The sequence below is a fragment of the Dipteris shenzhenensis genome, chromosome 2 (genome assembly GCF_047967505.1).
Source record: "Dipteris shenzhenensis isolate YYH24624 ecotype China chromosome 2, Dip_SZ_1.0, whole genome shotgun sequence".
NCBI lineage: Eukaryota > Viridiplantae > Streptophyta > Polypodiopsida > Gleicheniales > Dipteridaceae > Dipteris > Dipteris shenzhenensis.
Window position 1 is genome coordinate 63198032 of NC_141597.1, and position 17496 is coordinate 63215527.

Sequence of the window (17496 nt, forward strand, 5' to 3'; positions counted from 1 at the left end):
TGACTACCACATGAAGGTGAAGAAGATTGCAGATGCACTTGCTTCTATTGGGTCACCAGTGGAAGATGATGATTTAGTTTATGTAACCTTGCATGGTCTAGGAAAGGATTATGCACAATTCCGGACATCCATTGCCGTCCGTGAGAATTTTCCTGATTTTGAGGAGTTGATTGCTCTTCTAATTTTTGAAGAGCAGAGAAATGGTGGTGCATCTTCTTCAGGAGGAACTTCAAAAGAAGTTTTCTTCTACTCAAATGCTAGAAGAGTTAGAGGCAGAGGTAGAGCACGCCGATTTGGAGGCCGTGGCAGAAATCAGAATATGTAGCAAATTCAAGAAAACCAGTCCTATGGAGGAGGACATGGTAACTTTAGAGGCAGGGGGAGCCAAAGAGGTCGTGGTGGATGGTAGAGAGGCCAAAATGCAAATAGCAATGTTGAATGCTACTACTGTGGTAAAATGGGTCATATGGTTAAAGACTGCTATAAAAAGTAGAATGACATCATGACTGAAAAATTGCAGCAAGGCAATTATGCATCCTCTAGTAGATAGGGTGATGACAAAAATGAGCATCTGTTTATGGTGCAGCACATGACCAATTCTGTGACAAGTGCAGAAGAAAGCAATGATGTGTGGTATGTTGACTCAAGTGCATCAAACCACATGATAGGTCACGTAGAATGGATGCAGGATGCAAGGAAAATGGAAAGACCAGGATTTGTGGAGACTGGTGATGATACTGAACATCCTATTGTGCAGATTGGTAAAATTCATTTGTCTATGCAGGATGGGAAAAAGAAATACCTGTCTAATGTATTTCATGTCCCGAATATCACCAAGAACCTAGTTTCTGTTGGTCAAATGGTTGAGCAGGGCTTGCAGGTTAGATTTAATCCTCATGGATGCTTTATTGAGGATATGAAAAATAAAGGTCGCTTGATAGCAAAAGGGAAGAAGAAGGGCAGGATGTTTACGTTGGATGCGAACATGCCTGAATTGAGTACATCAATGTTTGCACATGGGACCGGCGTAGTTGCAGATATTGATATCTGGCATAAACGCATTGGTCATGTTAATGTACAGCGACTTAAATTAATGCATGCCCAAAATATTATTGAAGGATTGCCTAAGTTCAAGGTTGCAGAAATGCATAAGGTATGTGAAGCCTGTCAATTTGGAAAACAGGCAAGGAAACCATTTCCTAGACATGTTCAAGAGAGTAAGACGCCATTGCAATTAATCCACTCTGATGTGTGGACTACTAAAGCTGCATCTATTGGAGGCTGTCATTATTTTGTCACTTTTATTGATGACTACAGCAGAAAAGTTTGGGTGTATTTTATGAGAAAGAAAAGTGAAGTGTTTGGGCATTTCAAAGCTTTTAATGCTATGGTTCAAAAAGAAACAGGCCTGCAAATAAAATACCTAAGGTCAGATGGAGGGGGAGAGTACCTCTCAAATGAGTTTGCAAGGTTTCTGCAAGAGCATGGCATAAAGCAACAATATTCATGCAGTCATACCCCATAGCAAAATGGACTTGCAGAAAGGAAAAACAGACATATTGGAGAGGTATCTCATGCCATGCTCGATGAAAAAGACCTGCTAGATTATTATTAGGCTGAAGCAGTTACTACAGCAGTCTACATAATGAACAAGACTCCCACTGCAGCAATACATGGCATGACACGAGAGGAGAGGTATACTGGTAGGAAACCAGATATTTCTCATTTGAAAGTTTTTTGTTGCATTGGCTATGTTCATGTGCCAGATGAGTTGAGATCTAAATTGGATCTAAAAGCTGAGAAGTGCATCTTTATTGGTTATTCTCTGCAGCAAAAAGGGTATAGATGTTATAATCCTTCTACTCATAAGTTGACAATGAGCAGATATGTTGTTTTTGATGAGATGAGTAGCTGGTATAAACCAGTAAATGTGATCGATGATGTAGATGCACAAAATGGTAATGCTGCACAGAATTCACAGCAACAATCACAAAATATTAGTGGACCTGTAGTGTCCTAGCAGTGGTTCACACACTTCGCCATGGATAGGCAAATTGAGATCAGGAGGATCTCCTCAAAGCAATGCAAATAGTGGTATGCAAGTATCACGAAAAGGAAAAGAGGAAGTAGATCAGCCCATGGTTGATGTGAATGCAGGTCACTCTTATGTGGATGGTGAATCCAGTGGCTCAGAACAGAGCCTTGATGATGAGTTGGGTATTCCTTCTATTGTTACACCTGGAGTAAGGAAGACAAGGGATGTTTTGAGAGCACCTAGTAGTGAACCTATTTTGTGTAAGTCTACCAGAGCAAGGTATCTTGTGGATAGGCTGAAATTTGATGGATTTACAGCCATTCACTATGCCTATATAGTCAAAGTGATACATGAACCAAAACCCACTTCTTTTGAGCAAGCCATGGGAAAAGAAAAATGGGAGAAAGCCATGGATGAAGAAATGGATGCCTTAGAAGCAAATGCTACATCGGAATTGGTGCCTTTGCCTAAAGACAAGAATGCAATTGGCTCTGCAAGTGCATTTATAAGGTGAAGCACAATGCAGATGGTTTTGTGAATAGATACAAGGCAAGATTAGTTGTCAAGGGGTATGCACAAACATATGGCATTGATTATGAAGAAACATTCAGTCCGGTTGCAAGGATGGCAACCGTAAGAGCAATCATTGCTATGGCTACATCAAAGGGATGGTCTTTACATCAAATGGATGTAAAGAATGCTTTCTTGCATGGTGATTTGCAAGAAGAGGTCTATATTTAGCAACCACCAGGTTATGTTCGTTTTGTTCATCTTGAGTTTATTTGCAGGTTGAAGAAAGCCTTGTATGGTTTGAAGCAAGCACCCAGAGCATGGTCTGACAAGATAGGACAGTATCTTGTCACTATTGGCTTTCAGATTTCCAAGGCAGATTTCTCACTTTATGTGAGAAAAACAGAGAAAGAAAGGCATTATGCTGCTTGTCATTTATGCTGATGATTTGATCATCACAGGTGATAGTGATGAAGATATCCTTCATGTGAAAATGCTATTAAAGCAGAAGTTTGAGATGAAGGATTTGGGAGAGCTGCGTTACTTCTTGGGCATTGAGGTGATTAGATCCACAAGTGGGATATGGCTCTTACAGAGGCAGGATGGATTGGACATGCTATCCAAATATGGGATGACAGGTTGTAAGCCTATTTCAGTTTCTTTGGAGTAGAATGTGAAGTTGAGCGCAGATGCAGGTGAGCTTCTGGAAGACCCTACTATGTACAGACGCATAGTAGGAAGTTTGATTTATATGACTATTACCAGGCCAGATTTGAGCTATGTTGTTGGGTTGGTAAGTCAGTTTATGCAAGCTCCAAGGAAACTGCATTTGGATGTGGCTAGACGCATACTAAGGTATGTGAAGTCCACATTGCAGTATGGACTATTTTATGAGACTGGGTTTCAAATACACTAATGCTGATTGGGCTGGTAGTATTTCTAATAGATGATCTACCAGTGGATATGTGTTCTCTTTTGGGAGTGCTGCAGTCTCAAGTCCTACATACCTGTTTGCTTTATAAACATTTGCATTTTATGATTTTGTATGTTTCTATAGATTTATTGGATTAAAATACCCCGTATTATTGGGCCCACATTATATGGTTACATATTTCTAGGTAGATGCCTTGGGTGCACTCTAAAAATAGATATTGCAATTAGACTATGAAATTAGATATTGCAAAGATCTAAGAGACCTTAGATCTATAGAAAATAGATTACTCTCTGAAGGTAGGCCCATAAAGTTGAGTGACTTTGTAGATGTTGCCTCGAAAATGAGTCGAAGTATAATATATTGCATATATCACAAGAGAACACAAAGGATAAGTACCTTCAATGAAGTCAAACTTTTAAAGGCAAAGAAACGAGTTCAAATGGGTAGTGGTATTATATAAGAAATTGATAGAAGTAATAATGGCCCGTAAGGGGCCATTGTAGTTCTCTTGAAGTTATGCATTAATAGTAAAGGAGGAAGTAGAATTATTCAAGGAAAAAGGATTCCCAAAGTCAAGATTCTCTTGTTCACATGTAGATCCTATTAGTTTTGCCAAGGAAAAAGGAAAAAGGAACATAAAAAAGTATGGAGAAATATTGGGGTTCGTGAATCAATAGAGGCAAAGATAGGGGGTAGACATTAATATAGGCAACGAAAAAGGGTAGAGACCTCTCCAAGGAGGGGACTTTTTAGAAACACCTTTGAACAACATGTATTCAACTGGTAATAACTATACCCTACTAATATACATGTCATGCATTTCTTTTCTTTATAGAAATTTGCTTTTTTAAATTTTGGGAATCAAAAAATACCTTATGTATGTATATTTTTGTGAATTTATGGGATTAAAAAATCCCCTATACTATGTACACACATCATATGATTAAAGATTTTTAGGTGCACCCCATGAGGCAGAGACCATGGAAAAGCTTAGCAAAAGGGAAATAGATCACTCAAACTTAAATCCAAGGCTAAGTCCTCAAATAAGGTGCAGCAATAGTTGATAAACCAGAGCAAAAAGTAAAAGGCAAAAACTTTGTACAAAGCTAACTAATTCAAGATGGCTTGGTTGAGGTTGAGAGGCTGGTAAGCTAGATGAAATGCTTGAGCCTTGAAATAGGGAAGGCACAATCTAGAAAGAGGTGGACACGAATTTGGAAAGCACATGCAAGGATGACATGTGGAGAAAGATAGATTTGGCAAGTGCAGCGAAAGGGGGTTTCCACTTTCTGAGCGAAAACCCCCGAGCGACGAGCGGACAAAAGGTGGGGTTCAAAATATATAGGCTCAAGTCATTTTTGGGAAGCACAAAATTCCAAATTATGTCAAGGAATATGTAAGTAAATATGAAATATTGATGAACAGAGATAGATATAAATATACCTTTATATAAGATACATATATAATGTCCAAATGGCAACCTATTTTATGACTTTCAAATATCCTTTCTTTTCCTTTCACCATTGGTTGGATCGTAAAATTTTGAGCAAATATCCTCTTTACAGCTCCTCGGGATGAGCTAAGAAAAATATTTAACGCCTTATTAATAGACCCTCTAAGTGTATTCTGCTAGAGCAACAGTGGTTTGAAGAGCTTGCCCCAACACTATTCCACCGACAGAATACCCTTGGAGGACCTACAAAAGAATGGGTCATAACTTTTTCTCCTTAGCTTAGATTGAGGAGTTGTAAAAAGGAAAAATATTCAAAATTCATAATCTATGCAATGGTAGGCTTCAAATTATAATTTTTATAGGTATAGAAGAGATAAATTGGAAATTTCAAGATGTATATGAAAGTTACAACTTTTTTCTAATTCATATTATGGTAGGAAGGAGTGCAGTAGGGACCACATTTCCTTAAAAGTACTTAGGTTTGGAGAATTGGGAATATTTTGAAAATACCTCCCTTTCCTTCCCATATTTGATGATTAATTTATGATCAATAATAATGGCTTCAATTATGAGATTTTCAATATCCTTTTCCTACTCATCCAAGAAATATGGTATACATTGTTACATGAGATCTTCTCAATACTTCAAATATGGGATTGCTAAAGCTAAGGGAAACCCTTTTAAATTGATAGAATTACCATAATCCTCAAAAGAGAGTATGGTAGGGAGGGATTTATAGCAATTTCTAAAGTGTTCACTATTTGTTCTCATATAGATGATGTTCTCTAAAATGAGGGTTATAATGATAAATAAGTACGTATATGGTTCCATAAATGAGAAATTAAGAAACAATTGTATATCCCTTTGAGAAATTTACTAGCATGGTTGGTGTCAACATTATCGCTCAAACTTTTCTACTTGTAAATTTTTGCTCAAAAAATGTGCACATCTCGAAGCGAAAGATAGCTTGTAGGCCACATAGTTCACTGAAGAGAAATGGGAGTCTTTATGCCATAAAGTCCTTAAAAGGTACTCCTAAATGTACATTTTGAACTTGCTTTTAGTGCTAGAAAAGAAAAGTACGCATGATCTAGAACATGTATTAAAAGAGGACCGATTTGTATTCAAAGATATTGCTAGTCATATCATAAGCATGGTCTGGAACATGCATGCAAGGAAAAATTTAGGAAAAATTAGGGAAAATTTAGCGAGAACATAAGGACATAAGGAGCCAGATTAGGGGTAAGTTGGGAAAGGGAGAGGATTTGGGGTAACTTAGGAGAAAGAGAGGAAAGAAGGGTAGAGAGAGGGTGGGGGGGGAAATCAGAGAGAGAGAGGGGGGAGTTTTCCAAAGGGGCATAAAGGGAAGAAATGTGATTTGCATGGATAGAAGAGAAAAGAGGAATGTGTGTGTGTGTGTGTGTGTGTGTGTATGTGTGTGCGCGCGCGTGCATGTGTGTGTGCGCACGTGTGTGTGCATGTGTGCATGCGTGTGTGTGTGTGTGTGTGCTACCTACTATTTCAATGAATCTAAATCTCCACTACCCAACATCCTTAGTCATAGCTTCGAAAGGCCCCTGGCAGCCATTGTTTCATCATGACTATAATTACATCTATGTTAAGATTTAAGGGTGCAGCAAAGAGAATCCCTGAGTAAGAAGAATTCTATCTAATTACTCTAGCTACATTTCTAATCAAGAATCCAAGAGAGAGATTTCTAGCTGCATCTCTAATCGAGGATCCAAGAGAATAACTCCTTATCAATTTTCGCAAAGTTAAAAACCATAACATAGTTTCCAAATTCAACAAGTTACAAGGTGGTTCAATTTTCAGTTCTCATTGTTAACAGATCCATTTCTATAAGTGTGCATGATAGGGTTGAGAGTACTATATCTTTCATCATAAGTCTCCCAAATGTATCCTTCAAGGTAGCCAACATCCTTTTTCACAATACGATGCCCAAGACTTTACTTGCAAATCCGATGGAGAGGTGTGCCAACTCACCTGCATCCATCCACAAGCACAGCATGTTAGAACATGAATACAATGCACTGTGGGATTGCAAGCTTCAATGTCGGCACATAGTTGTTGTTACGAAAAATATATTTCTGATATATATCTTGTTTTGGACATTATTATTTTAGTCAAGTGTGACTATGGCAAAGTACTCCATAGGAGCGCACCAGATGTGACGAGGGTCCTAGTGGATACTTTGTGTGGTTAGTTGGGGACGCCTAACTAGCTTGTGTTTTGCCATGCTAGATGGTTGGTATTGTGGGTGATTCCATGTTAATACTGATGTCACTAGTGTTATTGGTGTTGTGCTTGATTATTGTGCTTTGAGAGCGGTTATGTTGGGATTGGTTGATTCGATGATTCGTTCAATCGATTGTTAATAACTAATGTAATTGGCGGCTTGAGTATAGGTGATGGAACTCATAGCGAGGATTGGAGTTAGTGCGAGGGTACCAATTGAGGTGTCACACAGTGCATTATATATGGCCATGGGCCAATTTTGTATTTGTTTTATTATTGCAAGTTTGAGCAATATATTTTGTTGAGGACATAATTCATTTTGGGACCTAAGATGGCTATGTAAAGCAAATCCCTCATTTTTGGATGAGAGTGATAATTTTGGCTCCTTGGTGCTTTTATGGAATATCATAAAATACTCTAGATGAGGAAGCATGAGCCACTCATCTAGGGGGGGGAGATTGTACCCAGTCTAGTGTCGCTTTTGTGGTGTGATTATGTTCTTCTTCTCCAATTGATTAAGTGGTGAAAATCTTGTTGCTCAACCAAGTAGCTAGGAGACCGATGAGAAGCAGGCTGGACAACAGTATGGAGAGGCTCATAGTATAGGGAAGGGTAGGCCAAGAGTTCGGGTGCTAGGAAGAAGAGGAGTCCTAGGCAACGAGCATGTGTTCCAAGATAGAAGAAGAAGGGGGAAAAGGCTATGGGCATGTGGCCACCTCTTTTCCCACTCCCAAGTACTAACTTTTTACCCTCATCATTAATCTCCATCTAGGCATACTTAGTACCTTCAAAATGCCAACCAAAAATCAAGAACCACTATTCAAAAAATCTTCTTGTCACAAATTCTTCTTGTCAGGACTAAGACATAATTGCGGTGTAGTATCCATTTGTACCTCACTTGTAGTATTCACAATTCTCTTCATATCTTATAAGTGCAAAATGCATGTAACATATCAACTCCTTATAAATATCTAATGTTGTGTGGGCATGGTGGTCCAGTATCAAGATGTAAGCTTAATATCCCAGTGGTCCATGCATAGTTCCACGACTCCTAATAGTCCATTAGAGTGGTCCTTGGATACCCTATGATCATAGGGGGTCACAAGGGTCCCCAACGGGAGGAGTTTGTGTGTGTGTGTGTGTGTGTGTTTAAAATAAAAAACCTTTCAACAATACGGCACACGAAGCTGAAATAAGGGTGGATAAAAAATTATTTATTACATGGTTGTTCATACAAAGTGTAAACAAAAATTATAACGCCGGTGCAGTTTTGACAAGCATCTTACTTATTGAAGAAGAGAATTTGCATACTTGCCACGATCCAACAAGAAAACATGATAAGAACTAGGTTAACTTAAGTTGGGAAGACAGGCGTCATAAACCCTCCTCCCTTGTTATCAGGGTCAATATAAATTAGAAGCTTAGCCAAAAACTTAACCAACTTCATGTAAAATTTTCCAAGTGTAAAAGATGGGTAGCTTTGAGTGTGGATTTGGTAGAGTATGTGGAAGGGGTAATCTTAATGGAATAGCTAGGGATAGGGTAGAGTGAATAAAATAAAACAAGAAAAAACTAGGTGAGAAACGAAATTAATAAGGTACAAATTAGGAATAGGATTGCTAAGGTAAGGTAGATACTGAAAGAACATCAATTAGTACACGATTAATTAACCAAGAGATACTGAGTGTAATTGTAAGGAAATTTTATTTTTTTGATTAGAGGAAGCGAAACTATATACATGGAGAGAAGGGGACATAGTCATCTATAGGGAAAGAAAGGGGTAGAAGAAGGGCTTTTTAAAAAAAGCAAAAAATAGAGGGCAAATGAATAACTCAAGGATGGATTTTATAAGGGGGGAAATAACGAGAAAGAAGGGGAGAATATCATAGGATAAATTCACCGGGAATTTAGGGGGGACGCAAATTGATTTAGAAGGGGATTTAGAGGGGAATGTAGAGGGGGGAATTATAGGAAAAAAAAAGGGGGGACATATCTTATTAGAGAGGGGGTTATGGAGCGAAAAAACCTTATATATATATATATATATATATATATATATATAGATATATAAATGGAGGGGGGTGTTTTACTAAAGCATATATATACATAGACTTAAAGGATATAAATACTAGGAGAGGGGGCGGGGGCGCACGTGGAGGGGACAGTGTACGTGTAATTGGAGGAATAAATGAAGGTTTAGTGGCAGCGGGCAGAGCTTGGAGATGGTTTGCTTAGTAGAAGGACTTTTATAGGCTAGGAAGAGAGTAGTCGGGAGGGTCACTTAGGAAAGGGGGTTGAGGCTCGAGGTAGGTTAGGATAATAGGTGGACATATGTAGTTTAGGGAGGCGGGTCAGCTAGGTGAGCATAAAAATGCGTGTAGGTAGGAGGTTTAGAAAGTGCGGGGAGGGGGTCTAAATAGGCATAGAAGGTCTTAAATAAAGTAGAACGTTTTTTAATACAATTTAGGATTAGGATTAGGGGTTTAGTTAAAGGGGTAAATAGGATTAGTGGTTTAATTAAAGGGGTTTAGAAATAGAAAAAGGATTTAGGAGTAGTTTTAGTTAAAGGGGTTGGGAGTAGATTAAATCAAGGGGGTTAGAACTTAACGAGAAAAAATATTGGAAAAAAATAGGTAGAAAAAGGCGGGTAATTAGGAAAAAAATTTAAAATTTTAGAAAAGAGACGAAATAAAGAGAGAAAAATTAAAGAAAATAATTAGAAAAAATGAAATAATTAGAAAAAATTATGAAATAATTAAGAGGAAGAAAGGAAATTAAAAGAAAATAATAAGACAAATTAAGGAGAAATTAAGGAAACATTTAATAAAATCCCAGAGAGAGAGAGAGAGAGAGCAAGCGAGAGAGAGAGAGAGAGAGAGAGAGAGAAGGGGGTCAAGGTCTAACAAAAAGAGCGGAAAGTGTAGGAAGAGTGTGTGTGTGTGAGTGTGTGAGTGTGTGTGTGTGTGTGTCGCAGAGAGAGAGAGAGAGAGAGAGAGAGAGAGAGAGAGAGAGAGCTAGCATGGGGCCAGGGTCTATATATAAAAGAGAGGAAGGGGTGTGTGTGTGTGTGTGTGTGTGTGTGTGTGTGTTTCCCACCAACCGCATTCCCGCACGTCTGACACACAATCCAAGTGAGGGCAGCAGTCCGCCCATCACAATGGATTGGGTCAGACTATTGCCCTAGATAAAATCACATCATTTATAAGAAATAAAACTTGAGGGTAAATTTCCACTGGAATACATATCCCATTGTCGTAGTCGTGTATATGAGTGGCTCCTTAGAGTACTATTAAAGTAAAAGGCAATGTCAAATCTTTCTGACCAGTCGGTGGAAGATGTAAAAATTCCAGTAATGGGCCAGAAAGGCTCCAATACTAAGGGTATAAGAGTGATAAGGGTCAGGGACATCCATATAATATATCATGTGAAGGTCCCTTGATCAATTGGTCGAGGTCATGAGTAAAGGTTATTTCAAATGTTCCCATTGTACATATAACATTTGGTTCCATTGAACAACATCATGATAGCCCGGTATGCCAATGATAGGGGCAATAATGGATCCTCCTAGCCAAGTCTGGCTAGATCCTCATCAAGATTGACCAAGAAGGGATCTGTATGAGATGAAGCAAGTCCACCAAGTTAGGATCTTTGAAATCCAAGTGACCTTGCAACGGTGTGTGTTACCTACTATTTCAATGAATCTAAATCTCCACTACCCAACATCCTTAGTCATAGCTTCGAAAGGCCCCTGGCAGCTACCTAGATGAATCCAGGAACATTCCCAAACTCATCCTCTAAAAACACAACATAGTGCAGTTTCAATCTCATGATAGTCACTCACAAGGTTGAAAACCATAAACTCCATCATGCATAGCAGGGACTAGCTACTATGACATCCCCACTGACGTCATCAGCGCCCAACAGTGGGTGTAGACCATAGCTTCGAAAGGCCCCTGGCAGCAACCATTGTTTCATCATGACTATAATTACATCTATGTTAAGATTTAAAGCTGCAACAAAGAGAATCCCTGAGCAAGAAGAATTCTATCTAATTACTCTAGCTGCATTTCTAATCAAGAATCCAAGAGAGAGATTTCTAGCTGCATCTCTAATCGAGGATCCAAGAGAATAACTCCTTATCAATTTTTGCAAAGTTAAAAGCCATAACATAATTTTTAAATTACAAGGTAGTTCAATTTTCAGTTCTCATTGTTAACAGATCCATTTCTATAAGTGTGCATGATAGGGTCAAGAGTACTATATCTTTCATCATAAGTCTCCCAAATGTATCCTTCAAGGTAGCCAACATCCTTTTCCGCAATACGATGCCCAAGACTTTACTTGCAAATCCAATGGAGAGGTGTGCCAACTCACCTGCATCCATCCACAAGCATAGCATGTTAGAACATGAATACAATGCACTGTGGGACTGCAGGCTTCAGTCTCGGCACACAATTGTTATCCGTGTCACTCTATCTAGACTAGCAATATCAAATCTTGGCATTCTAGTATTCGAAAAAGATCAAAGGTTCGCTTTTAAAGAGTTAAAGAAATGCGTATAAAATGTTAAAGTGATTCTCAAGGGAATATATGGAATAATCACAAGCCCTGTTGTCCTTTATTTTCAATTCTTATCCAAGCATAACATTGAATCATCTTAGACCTACAAATAAGAACCCTGAAAAACTGATGCATAGAAACCTGCATAAAAATTTCCATGAAGTATTCATAGCAGGCTAGAAGAATTCCCAAGGGAGTAACCAGATTTTTCAAAATTCCTTGGGACCTTAAGGAAAAGACATTAATCATGAAATGGAGCCCTCCGTTTTCCATATCAAGGTTATCCATGTTCCTAACCCTACAAGATAAAGTCTTAAAAGGGTCTCCATATCAAGGTTACCCATGCTGCTAACCCTGGAAGATAAAGTCTTAAAAGAGTCTCCAGTACCTACATCCCACGGTGAATCTATTTATAAGTAGAAAAGAATATCCCCGCTAAGGGGTGTTGCAATGGATTCAAGCTCAATAGAATTATGTATTAACTGATCCATGCAACATAAATACCACCAATTAAACTAATTGTCCCCATATCCATCCATGGGATCCACCTTGTCCAACCAAGGTTAGTGAATCTGTTAGGACACCATAGTCTATTCTAAAAAGAATATGCTAGGGGATTTTATAAGTGTAAACATTTTTAAGGGGATCTTGCAGGAACCTTAGCGTGTATGATCAATTCCTCCCCAATAACTAGGTGAGGATCAATTCAATTCCCTGACAAGTACAAGTGGGCAATCCAATTATTAAAGGGGACTATCCAAGACCATCCTATGAGTGCTATCGGAGTACCATAAGGTCCAAAAGGGGATTAAAAGCTAGTAAAAGGCCTTATAGTCTATGTATAAAATAACCCAAAATATTTACATTAAGCTATATTCCCCTTACCATTCCTTATCGGCCAAAGGGCCGTAGACCACATCCTACAAGTTCCACATAAAAGCTATCCGTTGCGAAGACAATCAAGATATAGGATCTCCACGCTTGTTCTTCAATAGCACATGCTATGGCCATCTGTATATAACATGCTCTAGGATTTCATATCCAATTCCATGCAAACCTTAGAAAAGATTTTTCTCCTCTTCTATAATCAGTCCAAAGTTCAAGCGGCTAGGCCTTATGCTCAACAAATGTTTGCAAGGATATCGACCTGTTAGAAGCTTTGTGACTACCCCACCGTTTCTCCTTGCATGCATCTCTAGTCAATTAGATATCTTATAGGAGTAGTTAGCACAATAATGTGGCAGCGTATATACTTGCATGAGAGAGCGAAATGCTCTCTACCATGGCAAGTCCTTCTTCATAGCAAAAGTGAGTCATGGAAGGTCAAAAAATGGCTGCTCCTCAGAGTCCGGTTGCTCCTCCAAGTCTCCCTGTGCGAAAGAAATAATAAGTAAGCTTGGATGCCAATATATAGACTGTGTCTTGGGTTTTGCTTCTGTGTTGGTTCACAGAGAGTGCTACGGGAGAGTTGCTTGAGTGTAAATAGCAAGGGGATCGTCATTGTGTAGGCTCCTTTTTTTTTTAAATCTCTACTCCCTTCTGGGTCGTGACCCATTCCATTGGGCCGAGTATTCCCCGGAGGAAATTATCAAAGGAGAAGAGACTCAGAACTACAATATTCAAAGAGCGGCTTATGTAGCATGTATTTGAGAGGTGACTCCAGCCTGGTAGGAGCCATGGCATAAGAAGTTCACTTGCTAGCTATAGAGCTGCAGCAGCGACTATAGCAGGAGCTATTGGAGAGCTCTAGCTTTATGGACTTTAACTTGTATGTGAAGGCAAGGAGACTAAGCTCCAAAGCATATGATCTAGTACAAGGAATAAAGATCGCAAACCTGAGGGGATGCGCTTGCTTGTCCCTCGAGTCTCTAGAGCTGTGTGCCAGCCTTGAATTTGTTTTGCTTCTCTTCCCTTGAGTCTCTGGAGCTACATGCCAATCTCAAACCCGAGTCTTCCTAATTGTTCTGAAAAATCTTGTTGCTCAACCAAAGTAGCTAGGAGACCGATGAGAAGCAGGCTGGACAACAGTATGGAGAAGCTCACAGTATAGGGAAGGGGAGGCCAAGAGTTCGGGTGCCAGGAAGAAGAGGAGTCCTGGGCAACGGGCATGCGTTCCAAGATAGAAGAAGAAGAAGAAGGGGGAAAAGGCTATGGGCATGTGGCCACCTCTTTTCCCACTCCCAATTACCAACTTTTCACCCTAGGCGTACTAGTACCTCCAAAATGCCAACCAAAAATCAGACCACCATTTAAAAAATCTTCTAGTATTCACAATTCTCTTCATATCTTATAAGTGCAAAATGCATGTAACATATCAACTCCTTATAAATATCTAATGTTGTGTGGGCATGGTGGTCTAGTATAAAGATGTACCCACTAGCTTAATATCCCCCACCATTACATGATCCTAGTGTTCCATGCATAGTTCCTCGACTCCTAGTAGTCCATTAGAGTGGTCCTTAGATACCCTATGATCATAGGGGGTCACAAGGGTCCCCAATGGGAGGAGTTTGTGTGTGTGTGTGTGTGTGTGTGTGTGTTTAGAAAATAAAAACCTATTAACAACATGGCACACGATGCTTAGATAAAGATGGAAAAAACTCTTATTAACATTGATATATGGATTCTCATGAGTACAACTGGTAAAAAAGTGTCGAATCCATTCGGTAGTCTAGGCTCCGAGGTCGGGGTCGACTTACCTGCCACCATCCAAGAGAAACTAAGTGTTAGAACATCATAGTTTCGTTTGGGTAGACAGGTAATGCTTGTTTACCCCGGCTTGTTATCGCTTTTACCAAAGAACCAAACTCCCTTCTAGATTCAGAATATTGTCAGTGACATGTGTATGAAGTAAGATGTGTGTTTAGAGTGGGGATTAGTATATTTGTGAAGGCTTATCCTTGGGAGGGTGATCCTTGCACTTATGTCGCATCATTGTGTTTAGCAACCCTTAAAAAAGACCTATAATGACCTCATTAATTAAGTCCAAAACCAAAGTTTAAGGTATATTTTTAATCAGCCAAGTGTTTCATAGTCTAAAGAACATTTAAATGGAAGACATCTATTTGGAGAAATGAATAGAGTCCAAGGAAGTTTCAATCAGAAAAATAGAGGGGTTTTATGGTCAAATAAACTAGGAGGATTAGTAGGAAAAAAAAGATTAAACAAGTAACACGTGGGGGAACTTAGATAGAAGACTTAGATTAGTCAAGAAAGAAATTAGTTAAAAATTAAACTTACCCATATACATATTAATGTATAATAGAGTAGTACATAAATATTTTGACATATTACCAAATAAATGACACAAAAGACACCAAATTATTACAAATTTTAAATTTAACTAAGCAAACTACAGGGATCTTATAGAAATAATTATTTGAGCCATTAAATATGTATAAATAGCCACCCTGGAGAAACAAAAAATAGGTCTATAAGACCTACAAAAACCTTTTAAATCAAACTAAAGAGAAATATAGCTCAACAAATGGGAACGTATATGTATGAAAAAAGTTAGAGGCCATGTCACTAAATGCAATAATTGAAAAGCTCCTCGACATATGATCCTGTGTGGACCTATAGGCATGGTCATGGTACCAAACATTACTTATTTGCATAGAACCAAACCGAAACATAACCCTACCCATTACTTATGAGCTAGGGACTAATGTGCAGAGATCTATGTACATGATCCTTGTGCTCTAACCAAAACCTCAAAACTATGTGAAAAAAAGTAAATGAGGGACCTTAGCAACCAACTTTGCTTGTATTACCTTAGTCGTAATAACTGTAGAGTTAGAAGGCGAAAAGGCGCACAAGGCCTTTCACTTGCACGAAAATTGGAAGAGGAAGCACGGGCAGCCCGACCGTCGAGGCGCAGTGTAGCAGCAATCTTTAAGGCGGGGGCGTGCAACAAATCAAGGTGGGCATTGGGCAGCAGCCAAGGGAGTCACCGGGCATTAATGCACTGTAGGCCAAGCCGATACACAGGGGCCAAAGACTCAAGGAGTAGTAGCTTCCAAGATTATAGAGCTCCACACGGTACACAGGAAGGCTTGCAGTTGTAACGTACCTTTCATCTAGCCCGCATACAGTCTAGTGATGAAGAGAGAGGTATGGATGGCATTGGAGGCTATGAGTGTATATAGTAGCTAGCGATGCATAGTATGACTAGGGTATCAACGCTATTTTATAGGCTAAGTAGTCGGGGTAGTCGGGTAGTGGGTAGCTAGGTATGCAATAAAAGTCCTAGGGAGGCCGGTAGGTAGTCGGTTGTAAGGGAGGTAAACACCCACGTGCCCTGTGGAGAAGGAATGCAACAGTTTAAATTAATAGAATTTTTGTATAAATTTCGTAGGTTAGTAGCAAATAGAAGGGTAGGTTAGTAGAAATTTTGCAAAAGTTAGAAAGGTAAATTAGGATAAATAAGAACCATATATATTCATCTAAATATAACAAAATGGGTCATAAAAGGAGCAACAATTAAAAAGTAAAAAAAGGGGGGGAGTTTAAAAGAAAATTAATTTAAAGAAAGAAAAAATTAAAAAGAAAGAAGGGGGAAATTATACATGATAGTAATAAAATAGAAAAAAACTTGGATTTAAAATATAAAATAAAATAAAATAGAAACGTAAGGGAGTTACTCTTGGGGGGAAGGACCACGAGCAGGGGGGAAAAAGAGAGAGATAGAGAGAGAGAAGGAGAGAGAGAGAGAGAGAGAGAGAATAATATATATATATATATATATATATACCTACATATCTATATTAAGGAGGGGAATAGCTTTGACTAGTAGGGATCAATTAGGGCAGAGATTAATTGGGGGGGGTTTTTCAAAGATCAAAGAAGTAAGAGGAGGGGGGTGGGGGGAAGGGATAATGTGAATGTCAGTGATTAGATGTGTGTAAGAGTGTAGAAAATGTGTGTGTGTGTGTGTGTGTTTAGATTTAATAATCCCATCAATAAATGAACCATACAATTAATTCAATCATTTGGATAATAATAAAAAAAGGTTGCATATAATAAATGGATTGAAATTTTTAAGAAAACCGAAATTGACATAACTTTAACCTGAGTAACAAGATCGGCAATATAATTTTTCTTTATATTCAGTTTGCAAATTTAAGCAAAGAAATAATACAAACGTGTCGAATCCATCAAGTAGTCCAAGCTCCGAGGTCAGGGTCTACTTACCTGCCACCATCCAAACCAACCAATAGTTAGAACAATGAAGTTGAATTTGGGTAGACAGGTAATGCATGTATCCCCTAGCTTGTTATTGCTTTACCAAAAAACTTGAACAAACCTTTCGGATTTCTAAGAGAAAAATGAAAATTTAAAGAAATTAAGCAAGAAAATATGAGGGGTTTACAATTTAAAGAAAAAAAGAATTTAAAATATAGTTCTAGAGGCTAAATAGTGAAGGGGACAAAGGGTGTTTATTCAATAAAAACTTACAGTAGTTATACAAATTGGTGCCCAACTATTTAAGGGTGGAATCCACTCACTTTTAATAAAATCCTAACAGTAGTTATACAACTAGGTGCCCAACTATTTAAGGGGGGAAAACCAAAAGCTTACAGTAGTTGAACAACTAGGTGCCCTAATATTTAAGGGAGGAATCAAAAAAAAGCCTAACTTACTTTGTAAAAAATAATTTGTCAAGGAAATAAATGAGGAACACATAGTTTGACAATAAATTAAATGAGGAAAATGACGATTTAAATATAAAAGAGAATTTTTTAAAGA

At 38.5% G+C, this 17496-nt stretch overlaps 1 long non-coding RNA gene across 1 annotated transcript; it reads right to left on the reverse strand.

The window, feature by feature from the left end:
• Positions 1–10494: 10494 nt before the first annotated feature.
• Positions 10495–13934, reverse strand: LOC147905145 (uncharacterized). Its single transcript, XR_015543633.1, has 3 exons — positions 13584–13934; positions 11153–11562; positions 10495–10947 (listed from the first exon to the last, which is right to left on the reverse strand). It is a non-coding gene; the product is annotated as an uncharacterized LOC147905145 (long non-coding RNA).
• Positions 13935–17496: the final 3562 nt, after the last annotated feature.